The sequence below is a fragment of the Gymnogyps californianus genome, chromosome 2 (genome assembly GCF_018139145.2).
Source record: "Gymnogyps californianus isolate 813 chromosome 2, ASM1813914v2, whole genome shotgun sequence".
Taxonomy (NCBI): Eukaryota; Metazoa; Chordata; class Aves; order Accipitriformes; family Cathartidae; genus Gymnogyps; species Gymnogyps californianus.
In genome coordinates this window covers 93,641,490-93,669,333 of record NC_059472.1, presented here as the reverse complement: position 1 = coordinate 93,669,333, position 27,844 = coordinate 93,641,490, and the positions used below count along the sequence as shown (strand labels likewise).

The window sequence follows — 27,844 nt, the reverse complement described above, 5'->3', positions numbered from 1 at the left end:
TATGGATACTGTATTAGCTTTTGGTGCATCCTCACCCACCCGCTCTACTCACTTCTAAGATAACACTTCACCTGTTTAAAAGGGTAGTTCTTGGAAAAGAAAAAAAAAAAATCATCTCTCATGCCATCCCCTTTAGTCTCAGTTGCTTTTTATTCCTTTCCCTGTGTTTGTCCCTGTTTGAATCTGATACTGCTATTTGCAATGCTTTTCCTAATCCCACATCATAGTTTGCTCTCCAAATAATGCCTGGAGGATTATTTTCCTCATCCTTTTATACTGTAATGGCATATTAAACCCTTACTCATTTCTCTAGTTTCAACACTGAAGTAATTTGTAAAATACCCTGCAAAATAACACTGGTTTTATTTTTTAAAAAATTAAAAATCATTGTGTTCATTTTAATCTATACAGCTGTTTATGGTACAGTCACTGTTCACAAACAGGTTTTTTATCATATAGAAAGTATTTTAAGTTAGGCCCAAACCTTTCTTTTTGCCGTAGTTATATGTACAATTTCACTGACAGATCTCAAATTGTTATTTCTATACTGTATAGGCTGTACAGGATAAATGACTGTCTCAATTCTTTGTTTATGGAATAGACAAATTCACTAATGTGTGCGTGGAGAATCAAGACTTAAGCATGTAATACACTGGCATCTACTTTCCCCTTCACTATGTCTTTTCATATTTAAAGTCAGTTTAAATACGCACTGTAAGCGTGAACACTTTCTTACTTAAGAGCTGTTTTTCATATATAACATCTTAGCATTATTGCCCTTTCTCCATTGGAAAAAAACTGACATCCAAACTAATGCCACAAAAACAATGTAAAAATTCACATAATATTATCTTCACATTGCAACATAAGCATTATTTATGGACTGAAGAATCCATAAAGAAATGGTCATCACAGGCCAGTGTCAACAGTGGGGAGTTACCCTTCCGAAACAGCTACTGCCTCACAAAACACCTTTCCCACAGAAGTAATGCCAGTTGGTTTCTTTGCACAAAGAAGTCTTCAGATTCAGGGAACACTCAGGCAAGGTCTAGCATGTTGGTCTTCCAAACTTCTAGCCTTGGTAATCCCTGCCTACATAAAATAGAAATAATTTATTTAGAAGTAAGTTGCCAAATTCCAGGAATATGGCATTATACTTATTTTGTCATAGTATAGTTACAGTAACATCGAAATATAGAAGCATATTTCACTTCCAAATTTGACTGGAAGGACAGGTGAGAGTTCCTTTCGCCCTACACATCTGTCTTTATACTTAGCATTATTACTGCATACCTATATTGCATCCAAAGAATTTATGCTGCAAATTCCTTGCCAAGAGTCCATCTGTTTCTAGAAATAGTCACATTTTTTAAAAATCTTTTGAATTCAGGATCTTCTTTAAAAATAGATATTTTCCCTTTTTTCAGGTGCTGGTAATTAATCTAGTCATCTGTTGGCAATGTCCAGCATCACCTGTAAATTCAAAATAGCTAGTGGTTAACTTGAATATGTTTTAAAACATACCTTTAAAAAAGATGTTTGTATATTAAAGGTCTTTTGTGATAGTTTTTGATAGCATTTTTAATACTTTAGCACCATAAAGTGTAATTAGTGCTACTCAGCACAGGATTTACTCTTATCTCTACAGTTACTCAAAAATTAAACTAAATTCATTGATATTGTTACCGTTACAGTGGTGCTACAGAGAACAGAATTGACTCTCTAAAACAAATGCACAAATTTAGATGCAATGATTTTTAAAGGGATTTCCTGGAAACTGTGTCCAAACTGCTGTACTTTGTCATGTAGTTCATGAGCCTGCATCTTCCACACCTTGCTACTTGAGTAACACAAAGGTTCAGCTTTTTTCTTGCTATTTTTACTATTACTAATCAGTCACCAAGATATATCTCACTGATTAATTCAGACTTTGATTTTAAGGCTATGCTTTTCATTATATTGAGTGAGATTAGTCATGCCATTAACGTGAGAAAGATTTTTTTTTTAATCTGAAATCAGACAAACAGTTAAGCACTAGGTAAAGTTAAATATCCCGTAATAATTCCTTCAACTTTTTTTTCTTTTAAAAAGTACTTTCCTCCTAATTTTTTTTTTTTTTTAAAGGCACGTTAATAATGCATGTACTACATTTTGGGGGGAATGTAAGATTTATTTAGGTTTTTTTCCCCTCAACAGATGAGGTCTCAAAAAAACCTTCCTTGTTCTTATAATCCATGACAACCAACACGTTTGTTTCATATCCTGTTGAATCTGGAACAGCTTGGCTTTGTTACTGTAAAGAACATAGCTGATTCCTTCCTTTTCCAAAAAGTAGCAATGTTGTGAATTAAACTGGTAAATGGATCTGCCTAAAAATAAATACATCCAGAAACGTTTTGGTTTTCAGCTGGTTTACTGTGTAGTCATACACTTACATGATGGAAGTGGGACAGAGCAGGAAAAAAAAAAAGTAAGTGGAGATACAGCAGTGGTGAGTTTTTCTGGAATAACGAGAGTGTCGAATTATAGTGAAAAATGCTGCAGTTCCGTAGCAGCATGGTTTATACGGGTTTGTCATGAACACAAAGGAAATTTAACCCAGAGTCCCTCAACCTGAAAAAAAAAATCAGATATGAGGAAGTTACCTGAAGGAATGTATTATTTTTTGAGATTACTTTAAAGACTGAATACTGAGTTTATACACATGAAAATATTACAAATTGTATATAAGTAAAGATAATTAATTGCATAATCACGAATTCTTAAAGACTAATTACATTTTATAGAATACCAGAAAGCGTATGAATTAAAACCTTCCAATTTCTTGCTTGCATATGTTTGTCTTTCACTCCTTGTTTTTGAAATGTCTTCAATCACATGAGGATGATATCACAGTTTTGAAAAGTCCATCTCCTTCAAAAGCTTTTCTACCCAAAGTCTTTAATCTTTTTTTATGACACAAATCTTTTCACAGTAATCATGTACAATGTGGCATCACAACAAAGGATTAGGACTTTGTCTCTTCTTCTATGTATTCCTTACCCTGACCGCATGTTTAAAGAAGTCTTGCTTTCTAACAACTAAAACAGAGGATAAGTAAAAATGAAACCATCCCAATCCCCAAAACAAAATAAACAAAATTTTGCAAGGAACCTATATTAGTACTCCCTATAAACGCAAGAAGTATTACATAAAAGTTTTTATTTTTGTTCTGTAGGCACAATGTCATTTCAACTTGTCACCTGACATTTAGAAATAATTATTCAAGGGCCAGATTGGAATCTTCATTCAGAGAGCTCTGTTTCAAAAACAAACAAACAAAAAACCCCAATGCATGACGGCTTCCGAACTAGAAAAGCGTTTAAGTCAAGCATTTTTTATTTTTTAATAATCCAGATATTCAGATGCCAATTTCTGAATGAAATTATTCTTGACGCTTCCAGAACTCTGTGACATCTCACTGGAGCAAGGAGAAAGGGAAGTGAAACAGATTCCTCTTTAATCCTAAAGGATAAAGTTACTGATGAATGTGAAATTTCATTTCAGTTTCCACTATACAAACAGCGAGTGTCACTTTCAAAAAGAAATCAGGGGGAAAAACGGTTTATTTCTTCTAAAGGATTTTGTATGCATCTGTGTGCATGTACCTTAGAGACCCTGCTAATAGTACCTTAACTTATAATGGGATGCTTTTTTTCCTACCTACCAGTCTATGACAGGATATGAGAGAGACACTTTCGCAGACCAACTACTGCTAAAGCACACATTTATTTTGCTTTTTTTTTAGCTTAACATTATGAGAGCAACAGCCCTTTTATTGAGTGTAATGTGTGTAATAGAAGCAGTGTAAGCTTTCTTCTGCCGTTAGCCATAAAATAACTGTTTCAGTCTGCCTCCTTACGCCCTAAAACACTGCTGCGTAAGTTGTGCCCGTTCTCTCTTACACCTTCACAGCTTTCCAAGTGCCAGTATCCTGTCTAGACCAAGGCATCCAGTTTGCAGTCTACATCACCATTCCTGCCCCCCTAAAAAAAAAAATATAATTAAAAAAACAAAAAAAACCCCAGATTCACCAGTGTTTCCCTTTCCCTCAGAGGGTTTTTCCAAGGCAGCATATGTTTACTGTGGAATACTTGCTACTACTGTTTTAGATGTGACCATCAGTTTGGATAAGGGGGTATTTGGATACCATGATGGATAGTCCACTCACATGATCAGATTGACTTACTAATACTTGGATCTAGCAACCGTGAATAGACTATATTTTGAAGAAGGGGGATATGCGTATTTATGTAAAAAGGGAGGGAAACTGAGAATTCAAAATACCGCCACAAATTAGGGAAGTTGTTCTAACAAAGTGGAGTAAGTTCTTACTTGAAAAAAAATATTAAGACTTAAAAAAATAAAAATCCTATTAAAAGTTGCAACCAAATTTAGATAAATCCAGTTTGACAGATAAAACTAGGAGAAATAAGATGGAAACGACTGACCACAAATGTATGTTTTGCAGTATTGTTTGTCATTTTAATAATGTTAGTTGAAAATACTTTTAACTGTTACTGATTATTGGGGGAGAGGATTTACTTTGTACTACACAGCAGTAATACAAATATAAAATTAAATTGCTGTGATTCTCTTTATCAAAGAGTTTGGAGCCAGTTCTGAAGAATGAAAGTGGTAATATCCAGAATTAAAGAGAAATCCTTCAAGACTTTCCTAAACTAACAGCTGAAATAAGGTTCTGCTGACTGTATTTAAAATTTAAGTGTCTATGGGATGAAAATGCTCATGTTTTATATGGGTGGAAGTGAACAGACAAGAAAAACAACTTTACTATCCAACTTCCTAGAGCAGATGGTACTGAGGGGCTTCTTTTTTGAACTGATATTTGCAAAGATTGGTAAGTTGAGCTACACCACTCTGTGTAAAACTGAATCCTCTGCTGAAACAGGCTTTAGATCTCAAAGCCTCTAGACAGATCGTTATGAAGACCGGTGGCCTTCTGAGTTTGCTTTTGTCTTATCCTTTTTCCAACTATTTTAGTTCACCCCACCTCTCCCCAAAATAAATCTAAAGTGCCATCTTTTTTTGTACTTCCCAGTGCCACTGGGTTCTTCTTGCTTAAACAACTCATCACAAATATGAGAGCATTGAACTCCGGGGACCAGACCTTTTTTCAACCTGGAAAACCCCAAAACACAATGAACTTTTTGAAGTTTGCTTGAATTCCTCAAGTACTGCATAAACTGCACGCATACTGTATAAACCTGAATGCTATCCACATCGCATGTGCAGTTGTCTCTCCATCTTTTTTTTGAGATTATCTCAAGTGACAAGAACTATCAGAAGTTTGTAACTGTTTCCAAAGAAGGAAAAACTAAACAGACTGAGTCTTCAGTCTGGGGAAGAGATGAATGAAGTTAAGGCATATATGAAATGATGAATAAGAAAATGAACAGGGAATATTTCCTATACTTCCGATAACAACAACAAGCAGCAGGGAATGCCTAGTGAAAAATAAAAAATATTATATTTTTATTTAAAAATAAAACCAAGTTGCAGAATGTATTGCCACATCACATAGTGGAGGCACTAGACGAATTTATGAACTATAGATCCATTACAGATTACTAAATACTGAGTGTAAATTGTAGCTCAGTAAACTCTCAGATTACTGTTTCCCAGTAATGAGAAGGGTATGCCAAAGGAAGAGTCACTCTGTGCTGTCTTATTATTCTTTATCCATTCACTACTGTCATTTCAAGACAGGACACTACCTAGGTAGATCTTCGGGCTAGTCCAGTAGAGCATCTCTTAGATCAAAAGCCACTCAATATTTTTAAGAAGCAGAAAGATGAAGATTAATACTTCATTGACAACAGGGGAAAGAAGCTTTATGGAAAAGCCAAGGTCACCAGCAGATCAAGTGCTTGAACTGTAGTAGTAGCCCTTACGTTCTGTTTCATTCAAACCAGTGACACTTTGGAGTCAGGGTTAGAGAGGCAGTTTGGAAAGTATAGGCAACATAAAGATAACTACTTATTAAATTTAAATGTTGTCAGGAATTTTTCAAATGAAATATTTTCTTATCAGTAAGGCAGTTTTCCTTAAATCAATGTTTCCATGGGGAATTTTAATTCTCCTGAAAGTTTTATTTTCTTCAATCAACAAAATCATAAGACACTTTTTCATTCTTTGTCTGATCTGAGTTGGAGCATCTCAACATGATATTTAAAGCAACTCAATGCACTCTGCTTTAATGTAATTCAAAATCAATTTAACTTCCTTTTCCTACAAAAGTTGACATGATGGCGTCTCCTCTGAGCTCCTAAAGCCCCGACTCTTTTCAGAGGATTACAAGACCTTCCTCAGAAGATGATGCAATTCCTCACATTATGCAGGCATGCCTCCTACCTGTCTGTGCAGGAAGCACAAGAGACACATAACTCTCGGTGCATTCTGGGAGAAATAACTTGGCCAAAGATCCTGGTTCATTTGGGTAAATAATATATTGAGTTCCTAAATGACAACACCCTGAATATGATATGCCACAGTGGCGAAATGCAGGTTGAAGTATCAAAACTCAGCTCAACTTTAACATTCCCAAGACAAGATGAGAATTTCTACTGTTAAAAAGTCAATTTCAATTGACTTCAACCAAGAAAAAGCCCCACCATCCTCTGTTGTTCCCCCCGAACCCTCCAAACCCAAACAAATCCTGTTTGTCAGAATTTCCCTGTGTTGGAAATTCTAAGTTTTAGCTAGCTCTTCACATAAATGCTTTCAGTGAGGACCCTGATGTTTGAACGTTAATTAGCTTCCAAGATGGCAAAGCAGAGGGACACCTGACAACATCTAACACTTTTAGAGCAGAAAGCCACCACACAGGTAAGATCCAGATTACCCCAGACATCAAAAGTGAGATGTTCTATACATACACAGCCTGCTACAGTCTCTGGATTTAACACCCTCAATGGAATTCAACCATACCCTACAGCAAGGTGATATTCAGGCAATCACATAGCTAGGATACGAATGCCAGAGACACGTGGTAATGCAAAAGCCTTGCCTTCTAAATTAAAACAAAACAAACCACACAACCCCCCCACATTTCCATAAGAATACGTTAAAAATACCAGCATAACTGAGACAGTGGTGACTAACACAATGATATGAGGTACTTTTCTTTTGGTATAGGCACTTGTGCCAATTTAAGCAGTCCCTGCTCTTTGGACCCTCCCCCCAACATTAGCACAGCGGGTTTTTGCTACACAATGAACTAGTCTGGGAAACAGATCCAGCTTTAAAGTGTCCCAATAAAGAAAAAAATATTTTAAACTTAAATTGTTTTCCAGCATCATGTTGCGCCATTATTGCTCAAAAGCTTTGGCCATGCACAAGAGCAGGAAGGAGCAGCCAGGCACAGGAAGGGAACTTTTCTGCTTTTTGTGGCACCAGTGCTAACTTATGCCAACATAACACTAATTTTAGCTGTGGTCTGATGGAACAGAATGACAGTCTACAGATGCTTACAGGTAAGGTGTTATGTTGCAGGTAAATTATAAGCTATCACTGAAACAGGCAGTCATAATTTCACTATTACTCTTCCCCATTCCTTCTATCAATTATAGGGATATTGCAGCTCCTGAAGAATCAGTTTAATTACTTTAATCAATGGAAATAACTGAGTTATTTTTCCTTTTATTCTTTTTTGTTTTCTATCAGCTAACAAGCATCAGAAAGGCTTTTTGAATTACTTTGAAACCAAGAACTTTGACAGTAACTAGATGATGAAACTGTAACAGAGAAAGGTCTTCAAAAAGAATAGCTGAGGCCAGCTCAGAGACCTTGTTGGGTTTGATGGCCTTTGCAGGCATCAGATATGGTTTCTACTGAAAACAGCTCTTCCCTGGAATTGCAAGCTCTCTCTCCTGCTTGATGTGATTTGACAAACCTGATGACCGTAAGAAGAAATGGCACCACTCAGCGATAATCAATCACAACTGTTCTTGTACAGATACCAAAATGTCCAAAGACTTCTTGTAGTGGGTCATGGAACATTTTGTCCCACTGTCACAATATATTCTGTCTTACAGCCTGTTTTTATCTTCCCTCTTCTCCTTTCCTCTCTTCCTCCCCACAATCAACTGCCTCCTAATAGCTGAGCCCATTGAAGATTAGCTAAATGATTAAGTACTACAACGTTCCTACCCATTCAGCAAATAAAGCCAAAGCCTTAGAAAGGTCATTTCATCACAGCACCTAGCCATTTCTCTGGCTTTCCTATAAGGGAAGTTTCATGGCAACAGCTAAAGTATTTCTGCCACAGTCCCACTCTTCCCACCCCAGGGTATCCCAGACCCTTCCCTTGGGAACAGCACTGGAGTTCATCTGATCTCAGAGGGAGAGGATTTAGGAACCTTTTACCTCTTGTACCCTCACCTGGTATAAAACTCACCAGCCCTCCGAATTGCCTCACCAATAGATCAGCTCAGCAGCAGCGCTCATACAAGGCAGGAAACCGTAGCTTGGGATGGGTCAAAAGGGAAACCACAGAGAGTCCCCACTCAACTCAGCTTAAAAGCTGCAATGGAACTGCACCTTGAAGCTGTTCATCTCCATCTCCTATTGTTTGGATCCACGGGTCCAGCCCCCGGTAATTGAGGGCCTTTTCAAACCAGGAGTCTCCTGACTCATGAGTCATCCTACGCTTTCCTGGGTAGTTAACTCCACCCTCGCTTTCTCAAATCAGCTGAATGAGTTTGGTGGTGGTTTTTTAGTGTTGATTATCAGAAAAAAATCCTAACAACTGCATACAGAGAATAAGAAATAAACGAAACCACACCAAATAGAAAGCCAAATTTAAAGGAGAAAATAAAGGAATGTTTCATGTACTACAAATAGGCTAGAACAAAGTTCAGCTAGCTCTTGCTCAACCTGCTTTTTAAATTTACTTTTCCCACTCTATCCTTCTCTTCATCTAGCCACTAATCAAATTTACTTTAACTCAAATTTGTTCCCACCTTCTTTCCTGCTCTTTTTAACTTCCCTGGACACACACATAAAATGGAAATTAATCAGATCAATTTAGCGAGAGTTGCTTTCTCCAGCTCAGTTCAATGGTCTTTTCACTCCTCCTCTTCAACCATATCTGCAGCTTCCAAAGATAGGGGGTCCAGTTTTGTTTCTCTCTTCCATTACATTTTGGGAACAAATCCTTTATGATTCGGTTTGTCCAGTTCTTCTTTCTGGTTTACCCTTCCCTGTTGCACCAGATAGGTGCTTTAACAAGAATGAATAAACTCGGAGGCATGGGAGCAGCAGAATGGATTCATTGGAAGAAAAAAAAAAATGAACAAACAAACAAAACTAAGACCACCACAGATTTTAATCCTGGTTTAAATCAAGGTTTTCCACTTGCTTGAATTTTACATTTTAACAGCAGCTGCATCCTACATTTTAAGGAAAGGCCCATTTTCATTGGTTGGTATTGTTAAGCCAAAATGATAAATACCATCTTTTAACCAAAGTTGGTGGGTTTTGCTGAACAGGATGATACATCACTCACATTTATTAGTGTGATGATAAAGGTGTGAAAAGATTTAACTGTTTTTTTTTATTCAGCCAAGAAATGCACCATTCTTAATCCTAAAAATATTAAGGAAACTCTGAAAATCCAGGGGTTTATTTATAACTTACAGAAATTTTTATTTGGATGTAAACTAAAATTTAACTACAGTGCATGAAGCTTACCTTTCTGGTTGTTTATTTTAGTATTATTTAACTAAAAATAGGTTATGCACTTAAATACTTGGTTGTTTCGGGTTTTTTTTTTTACTTAACATGATTTTATTATAAATTGTTTTGAGAAAATAATGAGTAGCAGGGAGCTAAACTTGGTTGTGTGTTTATACTTCAAGATTTTGGAAGTAAAATATCTTAACTCATACCTAGTCTTTTATTTAGACAGGAATATATAAGACATTGATTTCTGAAATCCAAAAGGTTTTCTTAGTTTTTAATACGTTAATTAATTGAGACGGTTGAATAAGCTGAAATGAAGAAAGTATCTCTGTGCATCTATGAAAGGTTTGCTACTACTGCTAAGAATGGATTAGGTACTTAAAACTCAAGTTTACTTAAGCTCAGCCCATGACCGATTCAGTGATGTAATTCTCTGGCAGCAAAAGACACAGCATTTTATACTTTTCTGTAGTTTTCTGTACCTTCGTAGGTTATAGAAAGTTTAGTCTTTAACAGATGTATCATATTTTAAGTATGTTTTTCACTAAAGTTAAATACTTATTTAAAAATACACCTAGCCATATCATCACATGTTCAGAATTTTATATTAATCTGTATCTTATTTGCTTATCTAGCATAATATTGTTACTTTCATGTTCTGTCAAGAAGAGATTTTTTTTTTAATTCCTCAGATTCATTTTTCTTACAGCTACCTGAGAGTTACTATATCTGTTAAATGTTATTACTTCACTGCCTAAGCCTTGCTCTCCAGAGAAAGAGAAGAGGTTATAGTAGTAAACATTGGCTAAATTAAATTCAGACCAAATTCTGAATTTAAAAAACAGTTTCAGCCAATTTTTTAGACTAGCAGTGGGGATCTGCTAACACACAACAGCTGGGGACAGCTATTTAAATCTAGGAAATGAACAGCTTAATTAGGGAAGTATGTTAAGGAACAGGAGGAGCCCCAAGTATGGTATATGAGGATTCATTCAGATAACCATTTTCAGATCTGGGAATCAACATAAGCTCCTTTCACATATTATTATGAAGTGTATCTGATACATGTACACCTCCGTAACTGCTTCTGGCTTAAAAATCTACATACATACATGTTTCAGGCATGAAAAAACAAACAATTTTTTGAATATATCTTAAAATTGTTTGGGGAAAAAAGAATTCAGTCTAAAGGACAGTTTGCCTGTGTATGCATTTTCCACATAAGTAAAAGTTGCAGGATTGGCTTTGCATTCTTTTAGAAAACAGAAATGGATATCCTACTACTTAGCAAGGCAACAGCATTTACTTTATTCTGAATTGTTTCCAAAAAACTCTCCTTAATGGTGGATCCAGGTACAATGGATCTAACGGCAACAGTATATGCTTTCCTATTTAAAGATTAGTGTGAGAGCAAAGGGTCAAAGGTAAATATATTCAATTTTAACCACTGAGTTTTACATTTAGTGGTATGGTTCAATCATGCCAACGCAGTTTGCGAGATACTTTGCTGACTACCAACAATGCTAATGCATCAAAATCAGCAGAAACAGATCTTACTGTGACACCAGAGGAAATCTAAAAAAATGCTTAGCTTGGCACCTGCCAAACAATTTGAAATCCTGCTAGTAAGCACTTAGTTACATAGTTGATCCAAAAAGATTTAAAATACAGTAAGAGAAGGAAAAGGGTAGAGAGGACAAGAGGGTCAACAGAAAGGAACAATAAAGAGTACACTCTGAAAAACAGCATTATTTAAAAGACAACTCTGCACCCCTTGCTATGTTCAGTTCTCAAGGTGGAAGACTAGACGGTATTATTTTAATGAGGGCTTAAGGAAATAGAGTTAGAGAATAAGGATCCAAGCAGAAGGGAAAAGGAACACTGTCTGTGAAAGAAGCCACGTAAAAAGAAGGTGAGGATTAGGATAGAACAAAGGATACAAAGGTTGCACGTAGAAAGTACTGTACAACAGTAGTTTCATCAAAAAGACAAGCAGGTGGCTTTTTACTGTATGCAATAACAAATTTGAAAGTGACTTGGAGTAGAAGGTGGGAGTAAAATGGCCAAATGGAAAAGCAGGAAAAACACTGTGGATGAAGAAGCAGGCTACAGCGCTGCAAGCATAGCTGTTAAGACAGTTGCCTGGCTGATGCTCAGCAGTACCATGGTTTGAGAATCTAGATGCTAGCTCCTGGCTAAACTCAGTCAGGACCCATAAAAGATCAAGGATGTGCTTAAGCCCCAGTGAAGATTGTGGTCTAGTGGATATGCTCAGACTACAAGTAACACTCAGATTTCATTGCAGCCTATGCAAAACTCAACTGCTCAAGATGTGTGTAAAAATAATTTCAGCAATTCTGAAAAAATTAAATAAGGAAAAGGGCCATTTTGAGAAACAGCACTACACCATCATTTAGTTTTTCTCTCAGGCTAAACAAGAATTATTCCTACAGTGGAACTGGTCAGCATTGAAACTATCATCTTCTTTAAGTATTGCCTTCCAGAAAGGCGTTATTTTTCTCAAGAAAAGTGGTTGGATATTTTGAAGTATCTTTATGGTGGTGCAATATATTCTTCTGAACACCTCCTCCTCTCAGCAACCGGTCTAAGGTCTGAACTTGAGTTCTCAACATAAAAGAATGTTTTTCATTATTTGCCTTGCAGTACAATCCTTACTGTGATTCCCAGCTTAAGGATGTAGTGCAGGTGTAAACAGTTAGATGGACAACTATATTTCATCAAACTTTCCCATAATCTGGCACTGACAGACATTTGGGTACCTTCCAGTAATCTTTAGTGCCTTCTTTATTTTATTATGAAGATTACAAAACCTTTTTGAGCAATATTCCGCCACAGCACTGAGTGCATTTTGAGAATGCAGTATTCTTGAGAGGGTTTCTCTGATTCCAAGACACTTTGGAAGATTATAAGCAAACAAATTCTTAAAGACAAAACAATCACATGAAGAAAGGAAGTTTCCTTGGGAAGGAAACGGAGGAGTAAGATTCAGAAGCCTTATAAAGCGTCTAACTGAGCCTCCAGGACAAAATAATTTTTTATACCACTGAAAAAATAAGAGAGCCTTGCAAGCAATCTTTTGCCACCTCTCCATGTACATCTGTTACCACTGGGACCTAGATTTGTCTTGAGAGGATGTCTAAACTCAAGGGCAGAATTTAAGGAGGTACTAAGTGCCAGCAGTGAAAAAGTAATCCAGTACTCTGATTTGCTCTTAGAGGAGGTCGCTGACCTGCCTTGGACAGCACCACAATTACAAAGCATTTAGAGGTCAATTTATTCCTTTTGAAAGCCAAACGGGAGAGTGTGAAAGAGCTTCTTCAACACTTTGTTTTGTTTTCTATGAAAAATTTCCAAAAATATGGGAGAAGAGGACAACACAAAGACCAGTTACAGCCAGATGTTCAAGCTGAGAATTGATCTTGCTGAGAATGAACAGAAGCCCTTTAATGGCAACTTGCAGGAAAGTGTTACCCATTGGGTGACCTGCTACCTGCTCATCCTTGCTTCCTTCCTTTTAAGAATCTTTCTAAAAATTTTTTTAAAAAAAGGACACCTTTTTCTTGAAGTTCCCTTCTGTTTCTCCCCCACCTCTATGCTGGCATAGTTGTTGTGCAGATGCATATTGTACCCATTCAGAGAACTAATTCTGCTGAGAAGCAGACCAGGATAATATTTATGTTTTAGCTGAATTTCTGGACCTGGTTCACATTCAGCCATAAAAACAGATGAGCCAGCACAATGGAAGAGAGCGCACTGGAAAAAAAATCCCCTAAAAACAAATGTTGCCTCCCCCCACACCATTCCTGCCGCAGTACTGACTTAATACATATGAAAACTACAGCCTAACACTCAGATGGGGAAACACTAGCTTTATATCAAGGGAGCAGAGAACTATAAGGAGACTAAAGGCCGACACTACCCCCATCCCTATATAAACCCCAAAAGAACCTGATCATCTTCGTCCTCTGCAGTTTTCCAAAGAGCAGTAAAGCACAAAGCAAGTTGAAAGACCGCCTGGCTTCTTTTCAGGGCTAGCAGCTTGTCCCCCACATAGGCAGCAACAGGCATCATGAGAAGATGGAACTCCCCACAATGAACTCCTGTTCCAGACAGTTCCTTGTTCCTCTGCTTTAGAAGAAAGTATCCTAAACCTCAGTCGAGCAGGTTGTTGTGCTGGACATTGTCCACAGAGATACCCCCAGGCAAGCTTCAAATGCAGGATTAGACTGCTGTTCTGTAAGACTGTATCAAATAGGTAAACTGATGGGGGGCTGCCTTCAGCTTATCATTTCTAAGCATCAATGTGGCCTTGCTAATGCTGGGGCAGTCCAAATCAGTCCTTTATGTTGCTTTGTTTCTCATACCAGGGAAGTTTGTAGACATATGTTGGTTCACAACAACGGATGAGAAAATCATGCGTCTGAAACATTAACCAGTATTCCTCTAGAACTGTATTTCTAAGCAATTGTTTTTGGCATTTTTAAAGCAGGCTTATTTCTGGAAATACCAACATACAGGATTGAGTCATACACATCACTTGTGGTTGTTTGAGAACTGCCTGCTGATATCAGGAGTTGTCAAGGTATTCTCAAAGTCAGCAAGGTACAACCAAAGGGTACCAAGTCCAAAATGCACGGCATAACCAGGATATTTCTGAGAAACGTTTGCGCTGTGTGTTCTTGGGAATATGAACGGAAAAATTTACACATAGATAGCTGTGAACAGTAGGACTGATTATGTAAAATGTGGTTCTCTGAAGGGGGCAGAGGCCCTGAGGTGGAAGGTGATTTAAATGAAAAATTCCTCTCTCAGTGATGACATCAGTTTTTAGCATTTTGTTGGGGACGTGTGGTGGTGTGCTCCTAACAATGTTCTGATGTCTAAGCCTTTCCGTCAGTGGGGTAATGGCTTTAAATCAGATCTTGATTGTCACAATTTGAAATCCATCAAGGCAGAAAACTTCTAGTTGTATAAGAAAGACCGTTTTTTGTGTGGTGAAGTAATTTCCAAAATGAACAGCTAAAAGGAATTGGTAAGGAAGTGAAAAAGATTAGAAACTGACAAAAATCCTCTGGTTTTATTTCCATATATGTACTAATAAATATACCTCCCAAATAGAAGATTTTACTGTTAGAAGAGGTGCAGAGGACAAGCACTGCTGCAGCTGACAGTGAATACACAGTTCTGAATTTATGTGTAGATTAGCACTATGTACCACAAGAAAAAAAGTAGTCTACTGTCTAACGTTACTGTCAGCACTCTCAGAACTGTTATTACCAGGACAACAAAGAGACCTTTCTCTTTTCATACAGTTGGTTTTCAATTGCTCAGCCCAATTATAAAATCTTGTGCTTTTACAAAGTAGGCACCAGAGGGAGACCTGCACTTTAGTTCAACTATGAAATAATGCTGGCAGGAGTCATTCAAAAGTGGGCAATCAAAGCCTCTTGGCCAATACACCCTAGGTGGTTCCAGGTGAAATTGTGGCTAACAGGAGCACACAGAGAAGGACTGGTGTTGGCAGTCTTCTCTTTTTTAATGGCCCAAAAAACTTAAGAGTGCTCCATGAAGAAAAGCGGGTTCCCAAATTTCAGGCTGTAGATGAGCATACCTCAACCAGTTTGGGCATAGCTGGGAAAGACCTGCTCTTTGCCACCTGTGCCCCCAGCTTATTATCACATCCTGCTGATGGTTACCACTTCTCAAATCTTCGGGCTGAGCTGCATATATAAGAACTCCCTAAACATGTCAGTCAAAATAAGCTAGATCAGCTTAAGTAATTTAAATAACAAATCTTTCCTAACATGGCTCAATTTGACCGAATTGGATTAGGGAGAGCTCCCATGAGCAGCTCAGCTATTGCCAGAGAGGGCAATAACCCCAGGTAGAGGGCAGTGATGAATTCTTTGGGGTGGACTTGCTCTTCCATTGACAAAGCTACTGTTGAAGGAGGACTGTAAATATATATATTGTAGGCAGGTTGCTATTGTTTTCTAAGCCTGATAAGAGACAGCAAGAGAAGCTATATGGACAGAAAGTATATTATTCTCTTAAAAACAGGTACTCTTAAGTTCAAGTGGGGAAAGGCAAGGGGCAATGGCTTCTAGGAAGCAGGCAGGCACCCAGAAAATTGATCCTGTGCACATGGAGTCAAGCACACTAACTGGAATCCATGTAGACAAAGAAAAATAAAATCGTTATTATGAATGATACGTCTGTTGGTGTGGAAAAAACTACCGACTCCTTACCTATACAGCTGGATACAAGGTCTATACTTAGGATAATCAAAAGAGTTATTGACGGGAACATAGAAATGCTCATTAGAAGTACTCCCTCTACCCCATAACTTTTCTTATTATCCAAAGGGCAAAAAACATCAACAAAATCATCAGCTCCTCATATGCATTCCAAGGTAAGAAAATAATTGAACAATAAAGAATAAGGAGCAAATTCTAGAATAAAACCAAAATTTGGCTCTGCTCTCTTGTGAGAAAACAACAGGCAGTCTTAGTCAATAAATTTCTATAAAGTTTGGTTTTTAACTTCCAGATTGAGAATTTGGGGTTTGCCTTTTTGTTTTAAGTAGACACAACTCAAGTTTTAATGAACAAATTCATTCTAGTTGCTTCCAACTACAAATACAAAAAAGCATTGGTATTTCAACTACAAAGTTATTATACCTTTAATATATTTTTGCATGCTACTTTAAACATATTTCATTATACGGGAGTTGGTAGTGAAATAATGCCAAATTTAAAGTTTCCTTACAATGGCAGTCCCTTTCAGAATTTATACCACCTCCAAAGTTGCCAGCAGCTTCTGAAACTCAGCGGATTGAACTGTCCAAAGATGCTTTTCTACAGCTGCCTAAAGCAATACTTATGGGGTTGCTAAAATTTAAACTGAACCTGCTCTTGGAGAAAATCTGGCCTCAAACTAACCCTGTTAAGCAAAACAGGAGGTAAAAAAAAGGTGGAGGGTTGTGAGGGAGAAGAATTTTCAGATGGATAAACTCCCTAAACTGACTCTGTGTGAAATCCTGAGTGCCAGCGCTGGTAGAGGCAACACCCAGCTGAGGAGGCGGGGGGAATGCAGGATATCAACATACATTGCCTTGGAAATACATGGGAATCTCTAGTCCTTGAGAATAAGGACAAACAGAAGAACCTAAACATGTCAGTACCATGGTTTTTGCTCATGTCTTACGCTTCTCTCCTGGGAGCACCAAAGGGGAAGTACCCCTTCCCACTGAATTCATCAGAAAGGGTAGATTAGCTGTGCACTTTCTAGTTCTCTTTTAATTACGACTGCAAATGGTTTTCTTCCCTGACCACAGGACCCATGATCCAGTCTGTGCAAATATTAGATATGAAGAAAGAGAATTAAGAACTCACAGGCAACCATAAATCTGGCATTTCCTCAATCTAGAGTGTTTGAATTTGTGACGTAAATAACAGTCTTTTTATGATGTGGTATAAAATCTATAAAGACAAAAAAAGAAAAGATGCTCAGGCATAGCCCTTGCCCTAGAGAGCTCACAATCCTCCTCCTCGCAGGGGTGCAAGAGTTTTATCAGATTTATCAAGTACATATGAACAAGGGGCTAACCTAAATGTGGTTTGTTCATACGCACACGTCTTTATCAGGCAAGCAAAAGTAATTATCTCATAATTTGGTGGGAGCTGAACTTGAAATATCTTTTTTTTGTGGTAACACATATGCATTGCCAGTTAACTGTATCACAGAACAGACTGGGTATAGTTTCAATTATATTGTATCACTTCTTTTTCGTATCAGTCAAATAGTCTTTCTAAAAAGTGTCAAATTAGTTATTTAAAAGGTTATGGTGAACTACCAAAATGTGCCCTAACATAAGGAACGTTTGTGTGCGTGGCTACACTTCCTAGTTCATTTCCATGAATAATAGTCAAAGGTAGTCTGGTCTAGTCTCAGCCTGTCACCAAATCATCAAGCAAGTTATCACAAAATTTAGTACATTGTGCCTGCCTTCCATTTTCCCACAAACCCATTAGCATGGGTACAGGGAAGTGGTGGAAAGAAGAAGGAAAAGATTAGGCCTGACCAAATTTCACTGTTTAGACAGATACAGTGACTATACTCCCTAATTGCAAAAGTGGAAAAGAAACCAAATTCACAGAGCTTTGCACTCTGTGCAATTCATAGCTGTTTCTCCTATTTGGGTCATGTTTTCCTAAAAAGCGTGAGAAGCTAAAGCCATATTACAAGGAAGGGCATGGTAATTAAAGAGGTTAGATGCTTGTTTTCTTCCCAAAGGATGCAGTACACACTTACGTACATACAGAGTAAGCATAAACTCTATAGCATGTCCCAAAGAAATCATATAGAATTTAGATATACAATAAAAAATCTCAAGAGGCATATCACAAAATAACGTTCAGAGATTGCCACAAAGAACTACCTAGATACATAAGGCTGTCTACTAAGTGATGCCCATTTTTAAGTTAAAATAGATTTTCCTTGATATACCATTTTCCATCATACCGTCTTTGAAAAATGAGATATTTTAAATCTAAGATAAGCATAGGTCTTGAAAACAGCATTTCATTCCTTTAAATATTTTTCAATACAATCTTAATTACATTACTAACACGTCTTGTGAACTGAAGAATCTTAACTTGCAAGACATAATTTAGGCACAACTTTACTCTTAGAAAGCACTAAAGTAATTCAGAGACCTTTATCATAGTAAACAAAATCACCATTCAAACCAGAAAATCCTAGAGTTCAGGAAATCAAATTAAAGATTTTCTGATAAAGATTTAGATGCTCAAGTCAAACATCTGAAAGAATCCAGACAAGCTAAAAAGCTACATATTGAACTCAAATTCTACTGTAAAACTGCCATTAAACTGGAGTAAAATTTTTTAAACCACAGAAGCGTTCAAGAACAAGCTTTTGGAAAACTGTATCTGTGCCATTCGCAGAAAGTAGGATTTTATAGAGAGCCTTAACTTTTTTTTCCCCTTCATCATTCCACATGCAACTCCAGCTTTTGCCCACAGTTACTCCGATGCAATAGTGCTTCTGGAGTTTAACAAAACAGAACGTGGCAGATAGTGACAAGAGACAAAAATCTACATCTGAACTGTTAAAACCAATATAGAAATAGCACAAAATAAACAAAAACTGCAACAAAAAGGGATTCTGACATATTCACCTCTACATTCATCAAAGAGAAAGACCTACTTAGTCTTTTTTACACTGTTTATGAAGTAAGTTGAAAACTAAGCTCAATAGCTGTGACATGGTTAAAAATAGCTGTACGGCTTAAGCACTGCAACTCATACTGCTCCACAGGAGGAATTATTCTCCTGGTCAAAATATTTGCCTTTTCAATGAGCTGAACTTTCAGGTCATCTGTTAACAATGTAGATTCTTTCCTGTCTAGAAGAACTTTATTGTCTCTCCTTTAACAAATAGCAGGGTATTTTTCCCAGCTGGTTGCTAATTCACACGATTAGCATGTAAAAATCTTTTAAAATGCTATATAGAAGATGTATGTATTGCTTGGATAATCACATATTTTGATTTAATAAATCTCATACTTAATTTCTCTGTATGTGCAAAATAAAATTTAAACTCATCTTTATTATATCCTCTCCCCACATCCCCAGCCCTCCCTTTCCCTGCTCTTTTCAGCCTTCCCTTCAAAAATACAGACGCACATTACAACTGAGTACAGGGTGCCTTTGATGCTGAAAACACTTTTGTCAGATTTTGTAGATGACCTGTGTGAGCGATGATCATTTAGTTTGCCTTCCAGTATAACAGGTAATTTCACTCCAAAGTTCCTACATCAGGCCATCATATTGTGCTTGAACTAAAGGCATCTTTTTGGAAAAATTCACAGCTTTTTATTGCTGACATATCCAGAACATCCTTAAATAAACTGTTCTGATAGACAACTGCCTTCAGTTTTAAATTTATTATATTTCTAGAAGAAATACACCTGAGTTCAGCTTTCAGCTCCTGTATTTTGTCATACCATTGCCTACTATACATAAAGGACTGCTCCTTCCGAAATCTTTGCCCCATATAAGTACTTACAGGCCATCAGTCACTTCCCAAACTTCCCTTTGCTAAACTAAATAGACTAAGCTTCTCCAGGCTCTTACTATACACCAGGGTTTGTTCACTTACTTGCTTTTAAGGTTTTTAATTGTCCTTGACATGTTTTTCTGCATCTTTTTAAGTTTATCTAGGTTTGGGGTTTTTTTGCATCTTAAGCTCAAACAGGATGTAATTTTCTAACATTATCTCACTAGCACTATACAGCAAAATAAAAGCACACCTAATTCCACTTGAGATTCCCAATATCCATACCAAGGGACTGCACTGTGCATTTTAGCTACTGTATCGTATCACTGAATTACTCCTTTCCAAAGTACTACTCTCCATCCTACATGTATGATCTTACTGTCTAGACAGATATATTTAGCTATATTAACGTATGTTGAAATGATCCCCATTAACTAAGTACAGACCATCCTTCACACTTACTAATCCATCAATTTTTTGCACGTATGCATTTTACCAGAGATTATATTCTATTTTCCTCCAGATCATTATCCAAATCCTCAAAGCAATGGGCTGTGAAAAACTTCTATAAAATCCAACATGAACATCCTTCATCTATTACTGCTTTATGATCTGTCAATTAACCAGTTTGAAATGTATTTAATATGGGCCATGTTGACTTAGCAAAGAGCTAGGTTTTAAAAATCAGTATACCATGCAGTACTGCATCAGGTGCATTATGAAAGCTTACTATACCTACATGAGTATCTTTGTCAACCAAAAAATTTCAGCCTCAGAATAAAGAAATACATACAGAAAAGTTCTAATTGTCACAAACAGTTAGGCAAGCAGTCACTCTGCTTTCTTCAATTTTCTGCTAAGCAATTCTCATTTCAGCCTTTCTACAGTTCTTTCTGTGATCATAATGTTATATCCTGGCCTATCCCATCTCATTTACAGTTCTACAACAATTGGAACAAAATACAAACCCCAATACCTTAGATATCTTCAGCTGGTTGGGTTTTTTTGTTTGTTTGCTTTAAATCCTGACTCCTGTAGACTAAAGAAAAAAATTAAATTTGTTTGTTCCTACCAGAATAAAGACATATTTTTTGTAAGTCACTGTAAATTGTAAATACAACATCCAGATTTTGGCCAGAGAATAACAGTATTTTGACTCACAGCATGTTTTTTAAGGAATCATAGAACGATATTTTTTGCAGTATTTCTGTCTCTTCTCAACTATTATTGCCCCTATCTAGTAGACGCATGTCATTACTAGCATTTTTTTGCTCTCAATAAATAAGAGAATTTTCATATTGTTCTTAACTCCATTGACAGAAGGTTTATGATTAGTGTCTATATAATCTACTATGAATGGTCTTTTAATTATAACAGCTAATAGCCACTACTGCTCATGGCATTTTCTCTGAATCTTCATTCATTTGAATCTTCATCTCTGCCTTACTACGCTATGACAGTTTCATACCTATCCCTAACAACTTTTCATCTTAAGAATTACAAATTCCCTGGGCAACTTTTATTTTTAAGTAACATAACTTTGAGACAAAATGGTTTTCTTTATATTTTCAGTAAAATCTGTATTACATTATTTTTAGGAAGTCACTCTTTTAGAAAAAGTGATTATATATTATTGGCAAGGCCTGTACTGGATAGACCAGATTCAAATAAGCAACAATAACTATCAGTGCTGATTGTTTTCATGGAAGTGATCTGACAAAAATGAAATTAAATATAAGAAGAGTAAAATTGAACAGAACAGAATTTCTTATTCTCAGAAAAGCATGATGAATGACCTGCACATATTAGAAATTCCAGGAAAATTTTATTAATGATCATCTAATGTAATCACTCTGAAATAACAATGCATTGTTTCTTTGCATCTAGACATTTAAAGAAAGATTTCTATGTCACTTAAATCCCAGGAAAACGTGCCTTTATCTCTATAGAAAGAAAGTTCAGACCTTACAGAGCTTTCTAAGGCAACTTTCTATCCTTAAGCATACACTTTGTTTAGTTGCTTTTATCTTGCGAATAATCAAAAATAGAATGCAATATTTTAATCCTTGCTTTCTGGGTGAAAAAAAAAAAACAGTGGCTAGGCCAGGCTGGCTGTTAAAACAATGTCAGAATTGAACCACAGAGGAAAAATGGACAGGGCAATAATAATGGCCTGATTTTATAATTTGATTCTGCTCTTAATAAAGTGTGGCACTCAATAAAAACTGGCGCAGTGGAAGTCTGTTTGACTTGGTAATTTTCACATAAGTAGTCTAAAGTGTTCGTTGTTTGGTTTTGGTTTTGTTTTAAATACTTTGTTGGCAAGTAAATAAATTTGAATATATTGGATTGAGTTTCCAGACGATGATCAACAGAATTTTTTTTAAACTGACTGTAATCTTGTTTTGTACTTTTAAATTATTTATTTAATAATTTGTATTTTTTTTTTAAACTAAATGAAGGATGAATGCCAATGGCTGGCAATGCCATTAAATTGTACTGGTTTAGAAGCAAAGTATAGCTTTTAAACTTATTGCTACATGCACCTGTTAAAACAATGAGTCATCTGAATATATATTCATGCAATCTGAATTTTTGTGTGCTACACCCCTGAAATAACCAATATTTTAATCTATTTTATGTTTTCAAACTGCATACAAATGCAGACTACATTTGTAATAAGTATATTAAATCTTTTTAATAAAAGAAAATTGTCTTTTAAATGCTGAATACATAATCTAGTTTTTTTATCATCTTATTTAACATTTAGAAATACTAAATTTCTTAATTAAGTATTAGCTACACCTAAATAATTGACAGAATATTTTTCCTTCATATAAACAAAGTAAGGAGCCTACACACACACAGAACTGAGAACATTGGATTTGGGGCACTTAAACTAGTTGGCTGCTTTTTAAATTCTCACTCAATTACTATCTCTATGTTCCCAAATCCTGCCGTAATAGAGCACTAGCCTCGTAGTCTTTAGTATTAGTAGATATTATTTTTTTCTAACCAGTTTTTATTTATATATTGGAAGGGGTTAAAGAGCAACACAGTTTACTTTCCTTATCAGTTTTCCCACCTTCACATAAACACATTCAAAGTGAAAATAATTTGTTCCTGCCCATGAAACTGAAACCAAAAGTAATTAAAGCATAAGTTTTTCCTACCCAAAAGATATTGCCAGCACTTATACTTTGAACTTTAATTCCATTGAAGGGCTAAAAATAATCTTTATGAATATCAGCATTTTAAATGAAATGCAGCTTAAAGTGAGCTCAGCTATGAGGAGATATCCTGTCCCATCCCACTCCCTGCCCACTGCCCACTCGTTGAATAAGCAGAATCCTTAGAAATAAATGATACTTTTAACTACGCTTGTACGTCACCCCCATCTTCAGATTGGGTTTGCACAACAGCATCAGCGCATAATTATAATATAATCAAGGTGGACAGGGAAAAGACAACCTTACACGGCCGCAGAATTTTCATTACTCGTGTGGCACACTAAAAGTAACAAAAAGTTTCAGCAAGCTTTGTAACTGCTATGCTTAGAGTAAAATTCAGGGAATTATTAATAAGTAGCAGTTATGCAGCACTGAGAAGTAACTGGAATCCCAAATTGTTGCAAGGACGACTTTTCCATTTCCACATTAAAATGGAAGCGTAACCAGCCACTAAAACCATACAGCACAGCGTCTCCTACTCTGAACTTGATCACCCCATCACTCGGTGCAGCCCCTTTCTCAGGGGTGCTGCTCCTCACCCTGTCCCTGCATGGTGCTGCATGACCTCAAGGTGCAGTCCAGGGACACAGGCTCTGTGAGTCAGCACAAGCCAAGGGCAAGAAGCTGTGCAGCCACAGTGCAAGTCAGTCCAGCGAGTTGATCCAGTTGAAAATTAAACACGCAGTTTGACAGAGTCTTTCTTTTTTTTAAACAGAGCCAAGACATTGCTGCAACCATCCCCCCACATCTACCCAGGGTTTTTTTCCTGTCTGCCTTCAACCATGCCATATATTCTTGCTCCTTTACCTGAAGTGGCACCTCTTGGATTTCGACATGAGTCAGTCAGAAAACTGCCAGAAAACTATTTCTACAAAAGCAGTGGACAGCCTTCAGCTAGACAGGCTTCCTTAAATGGCATTCACCTGACCCAGCGACAAAAATCAGTGTCGGTGCAAAGGATAGGGGAAGAACGAGTGGCTTGCTGGAGGAGGCGGTGGCAAGCAAGGCCCACAGCACTTAAATTTGCTTAAGCTGCAGAGAACAGAGCCCTCAGACTCCCAGTTGAAAGTGGACAAGGAATAGATAGCCTCCTTCCTTCATATTTAGTATGTTTCAAAACTAACTTTTAAACATCACGCCACTCAAAGAAACATTAAGGGAAAGAGAGGAAAACTGACACAAATGCTGCCAGGATACACAAATTTCTTCCCCCAGTCTCAGGGCTCGCTCACTGAGGCTGTTCTTCTGTGGACATCACTTGGTGGCTCAACAGCTCCAATGACCTTCCACACCTGCTTCGTCATCCTGGCAAATACACGTATGGCCATGCGCTGGGCCAGACTGAGGACCTAATTCAACCAAATAAACATTTTTGGAGCCAGGGTTTTTTGTTTAGTTGTTTTTAATTGTGCCGTATCAATTTGCCAGTCCTCTTAACATGTGGCCAAGCTGCCATTGTGGCTCAACAGAAGGAACAGCTGAGTGGTCAGCTGGAAGGTCAGAGGAAGGACCTGCTGAAGTCAATTATAAAGCACTACCACTCAAACACCTTCTGAGATTTAATGTAAAATGAAGTAAAATGAAGTAAAATACAACAATTATGGTTTAAAAACATAACTTGATCAGTTACTGTCACTCAGATAGCAAACCTTAACTTACACCGTAGTAGCTCAGTGCTGTGCCTAAACACTTTATACTCCAACAGCACAATCTCTTAACAACACTCACCTACTAACACAGTTTAGAGTCCCAAGGGAAGGCCTGTAATGAATGAAAAGTTGGGTATTATCCTGCATTAGGTTCAGAAGACAGTAGAAAAAGGAAAAAAACCCTCAGTGCTTAGGAGGTCATATTTAGAGTATATTTAACCTAACTGACTAAATTAACCCAACTAGCCTTTCTATACCTCTTTGTAGAGACAGGGGATGAAGTCTGATGACCTTCTAGAGGAATTTCACTTAGATGGTCTGAATGGCCTTCTGGATGACTCTCATCACTGGTTACAGAGGATATCAAAGATAACACTGCATGCTAGTTAAATACCTCTCTGCAGTTAGCACCACCAAAACCAAAACAAAATAAAACAAAAACCAACATAAAAGGGAGACAGGTTTGTCTGTGGCTTGTACTTGTAGAATAGCTTTTCTCTGTAAGACCCAATCAGCCTGCTCTACTTTATTCTAAGATGTTCTGACAATATTTACCTGGGGGGGAGGGGGGGGAGAAAAAAACCTTTATTCTGCTTGTGCTTTGGCTCAGGGATTCAAACTTTGTCAGGGAGATGAGCAAATGATTAGCAATCATCTCTGAAATATTTGGTCTGAGTGATATGCTCAGTGTTAGACTAAGTATGACAGAGGAAAGAGAGAATTACATTTTTCAAGACAGCATTCAGGTGTCCTAATGATGAGATCCTCCATTTTTCCCCAACAACCCCTGCCTACCCATCTTTCTACAAAAGATAAGGCAGTGCTAGCAGAATATGCCTTTCTTCCACTACATAACAAAGTTCTAGTTTCTTGCTCAGAAAAATAAAAATCATCCTTACTTTACAATCAATAGACAACTAATTCCACACTGAAAGTGCCCTTTTCTGAACAAGTCAGATGGAAAAAGATTTTTCTGGTGGTTTGACTGAAAACAAGAGAGACAGGTATTGGGAAGACACCGGGAAGGTAGAGCTCAAACATTTGACAAAAGGGACAAATGAATGAAAAGGGAGCATTCATTTAGTGAAGCAGAACATGAAGTTGTCACGTGGTTCCACAGTCCAATCACTACTTTCTTCTTCCCCTTTTCATAATTTACTATGTCTCAGTATGCTTTAAGACTTTATTTAGCATATAAAGATCTAAAATCGCTTCCCCCAAATTAATCACTTTTATTCACATCTCGGTTCAACCTTCATAAATATAAACAAGTGTACAGAAGAAAAATAAAAAAGAGCCAAATAAAGCATTATTTTACTAATGGAAAGAATAAAACCATATATATATATAGGTTAGAATAATGACTCTTATTAATTCCCATTATTTATGAAAACATCCATCACGAACAAGGAAAAAAGCCAAAGGACATTATTTTTACTTGACAGTAAGAATGTCATAATAAAGCAAATTATTTTGTGTGCATGAAGGAACCAGTTTTGTTACATTTAATAGCTTTGATTAGAGATATATATGTCCAAGTGCAGATGATTAAATTCTTTAGAATAAACTAGGTTGTAATTACTTGAGCAAGGACTTTAACGTTGAATAATTCAATTAATATTGAACATATTCAAATAACACACAGCAATAAAGACAGGAACTTCCCATTGTACAGACATTTCACACTGAAAAAAAAAATTTATCTCACACTATTTTAACTGTAACTTAACTGACAGCTGTCCATCATTCATTGCTTTTCATGAGTATCCAAAGGCATGAAGAACTAGAGCATAACAAACAATTTTATCTGGATAAACGGAGGAAAATAACATAGGAATAGGTATAAATGAGTAACAGTGAAGTTTCATCTGTCACTATGGGTGGATCAAGACCTAACATTCATGGGGACAGCAACCATATGACGTCCTAGTGCTCACTCTATCTCCTCACTAAATCCACGTTTTGCCACTAATGGCAGCAGAGATAACCTCCAAAACACCATCTTATTCAACATGCTTGTTCTGCATTGCACCAGTTTCAGGGCAAAACTGAACTTAAAATTGAAATTGATCCTTGTAAAGAATTGGTTTTAAAGATAAGGTGTTTTAATGATTTATCTCAATAAGCATTTTTTAAAAAAAAAATCCAATAAAAGACAAACAACCCTGCTATTAAATCTTTACTGATGAGAAAGTAGACAAGCATGGCGTGGTTTGCATACAATTATGACACGTGTAGCCTGCTGATGAAAAAATGAGCAAGATCCCATCTTTGTGTGGTTTTAAAGATTTGTGAAGTAGTAATCCTTCATATCCATTGGGTTTCTGTAGTCATGGACATAAGCTGTAAAATCAACAACTGCTTGATGCACTGGCTTCCACATTTTAACAGTCCTACAATGTTACATCTCAAAGAAGCATCCTCAAATACAATAATTTCCATCTTCTCATTCAGAACCTAATATTTTATTCTTGTGCAGTTTAAATAAATAAGCACACATCTCAGGAGGCCAGATGAGTATAATGTGGGAGAGAGGAAAAACAAATCAATTAAGGAGCTGCCCTGATACAAGAGAGATGCCTCTAACATGAGTGAAATAGAATCTGAAACACTGATGGATCTTTTGAAACAGGACGCTACCATCGGCATCTGGGAAAAAATTCTTTGTTGTTATTGATCATCATTCCGTGATGACCTGGGTAAAAATACAGCTTTTTCCAATGTTAATTCTCTAGAAGTCATGCCTCTCAAAAGTCATATGATAATAAGCTCATCCTAGACTTCTGTATTACATTGTCTTATGGATGTTTTTTCCAAATTAAAATGAAATAGAGATCAAGTGTCCTTTACTCTCCCACTCAACACATACCCTTTTTACAATCAAATCAAAACACAAAGTACATAACACTAAGCATATGAACCAGACAAAGGAAAGAACAAATTTGAAAACAGTTTGTAAGCTGGGCTTTAACCTTCTCTAGCCACGTACATACACTATAAACAACCTGGTGTGTATAAACAACAATTTAATTTTTAACTTTGAAACTTCTGACCTTACTATATCATAAGTGAAAATTGATTGACTCCTCTAAAACTGCACTAATTTAAAACCTCTGTTGC

At 36.8% G+C, this 27,844-nt stretch overlaps 1 protein-coding gene and 1 long non-coding RNA gene across 4 annotated transcripts in view; both read right to left on the bottom strand.

The window, feature by feature from the left end:
- The window catches only part of CDYL (chromodomain Y like), a 105,803-nt gene that overhangs the window by 68,646 nt on the left and 9,313 nt on the right, over positions 1-27,844 (bottom strand). The gene's annotated exons all lie outside the window — the stretch shown is intronic.
- Positions 908-8,571, bottom strand: LOC127012856 (uncharacterized). 2 transcript variants are annotated; one of them, XR_007766038.1, is made up of 4 exons: positions 8,459-8,571; positions 2,436-2,613; positions 1,294-1,473; positions 908-1,092 (listed from the first exon to the last, which is right to left on the bottom strand). It is a non-coding gene; the product is annotated as an uncharacterized LOC127012856 (long non-coding RNA). The 2 variants fall into 2 exon arrangements; XR_007766037.1 differs by lacking the exon at positions 2,436-2,613 and having other exon boundaries at positions 8,443-8,571.